This window comes from Cephus cinctus, unplaced genomic scaffold, assembly GCF_000341935.2.
Source record: "Cephus cinctus unplaced genomic scaffold, Ccin1 Ccin1_scaffold0813, whole genome shotgun sequence".
NCBI classification, from domain to species: Eukaryota; Metazoa; Arthropoda; class Insecta; order Hymenoptera; family Cephidae; genus Cephus; species Cephus cinctus.
Window position 1 is genome coordinate 79261 of NW_014333408.1, and position 2077 is coordinate 81337.

At 49.4% G+C, this 2077-nt stretch overlaps 1 protein-coding gene and 1 pseudogene across 1 annotated transcript in view; one reads left to right on the top strand and one right to left on the bottom strand.

Annotated features, from left to right (window-relative positions):
* Window positions 1-2077, bottom strand: part of LOC107270725 — a 99614-nt pseudogene that overhangs the window by 67489 nt on the left and 30048 nt on the right.
* The window catches only part of LOC107270726 (zwei Ig domain protein zig-8), a gene marked incomplete in the record, with an annotated part of 6293 nt that continues 5576 nt past the window's right edge, over window positions 1361-2077 (top strand). The window contains 1 exon segment of the mRNA XM_015746001.2: window positions 1361-2034.

The following is a 2077-nucleotide window of genomic DNA, read 5'->3' on the forward strand; positions in this document are numbered from 1 at the left end:
AATACCCTCGTTGGCTCACTCGCCAACGAATCTTCCTTCTCACCATCTTCTTCTCTTTCAAGGTCCATATAGCTCATATAGCTCATATAGCTCTGCGACAGACCAATTCGACACGCGGGAAAGCTCAAAGTCTTTCGTAAAAGATACTCGAGTGTCGTTAGCACGTGCTCGTAATATTTCTATTTGTTTACGCGTATCCTAGAGTTATTTACTTCAATCGTATCGACACGCCAATCACTCTTGGTCCCCCTATGACGTCAAAACACGTAAATTCGGAAAGTTTTTCTCCGACACGTCAATGTTTGAATAAAATCAGCCAAGTCTTGGTTCTCCCCTTATCCCGATAGGGCAACAAAGCGCTGCTGCTCCTCTTTACCTTCAGGGTGTTTAAATTATTTGGCAGGAAACCGAAAGAGAAAGTAGCAGAGCCGGGAAGGAGAAGGACCGAGACCGCCGTCATGTTTTTCATCGCTGATTGATTAACCGCCGCCTACTCAATGTACACTGAGCGGCACTAATGGCGTCCCAGAGAGAGAAGTTAGAGGAAGAGTAACGAAGCGAGAGTGGGACGGCGGCCAGAAGCCTAGAAGCAAGCCAGGGCCCGAGAGGGACTTCCTGCGCCACCAGTAAACAACGAGCGAGAGGGTCCTATTCTTGCGAGGAACCGGCGCTAGGAGTGAGAGAGACGCTCTTACACGGGACTCCTCCGACTCGTCACAGAAATGGCATCCCAAGCCAAGGGAAGATGCTACCCTTCCCGCCCCATGCTCAGGCCTGCATTGTTTCTAGGCTTATGGCCGCCGCTCTCCGAGACGCAATCCTTGCAATAATATCATATTTTTCACTCCCGACCAGACGAACCTAATACCTAATACTCTTGGGAAAACGGAAGCGTGCATTTTGTGTCGATCGACATGAAATCAACAAACTGTCGCGCACAAGTCCAGCAGAGAGATCGAGAGTTAATGTCAGTGTGATCCAGTAGAATCTTGAGAAGTTTGAATCTGCCTGCAGTCGAGTCGACGGTACGTGGCGCTAGAGAAACACGGAACGTCGGAACGTCAGACCGTCTTGTTAGTAGCGTTAAGTTGCTGCCTCTAATGTATCTGCTGGTCGTACGTCGCCGAGATTCATCGATTCTGCTCACGAGGCCATTTGCCACCAATGTCAATTAACATTATAATACTTCAAGACTCGTCTTCGCGGCAGGGCTCTGTAATTTCTTTTAATTATCTCGGTCATAAGTTATAACTAGATTCACGCTTTTTCGCATCTTTATCGAGGTTCTGCGCGGGTGCTGGAGAGGGGGTCGGTAGGATATAGATGTTGCTCCAGGTAGGCGACTGCGTATTCGAGGAGCGAGCGGCGCTCGCGCAATGTAGTTCCTCGGCTATCTTTGACGCGGGAGCATCTCTTTTCGAAAGCTTCCATCCTTTCCTCGCACTCTCGCCCGCGTAATTATCGGAATCACTTCTGTCTTTTGCCACTGATCTTCCTCCCGAGGAGCTTCGTGTCCAGCCGTGTTTTTAGGGCGACGGGCACCCTCTCGTAAGCCCAAATATGACAGAACCGTCAGTCACGGCGTATTGCGTGCCGCTCGGTGCCAAAGTAGAAGCACGCCGAATCTATTCGACACTCGGCAAGTTCCTTACAGCATCCTCGAGAACAGTGTGAATGCGGCGGAAGTTCCGATTGACGATCAAGACTCGTTCCACGAAATTTCGCCATTTCTCCGAGCCCATTGGTCCGGCCTACCGATTAGATCGAGAGAAATAGACTGTCCAAGTGAATTCGTGTTAACGCGAGTGCCGGCTTCTTAAAACGCGAGGAAGCTTGTCCAAACAAATATCTACGTAAACGCACTAACAAGTGCACTCGACTTCGCGTTCTACGATGTGATACGGTATCATCCGACGGATTCCCTATTGTCGTCTGTGATAGGTGCTACATTCATCTGTGATCCTCTATAGATTTCTAGAATGTGCAACCCACTTAGATGAGAATTTGGTGTGACAATTATCTAAAGTCCCAGCATCTCTTTTCCCAACGTATTACCATAAAGCGCCCCCCCCCCCCC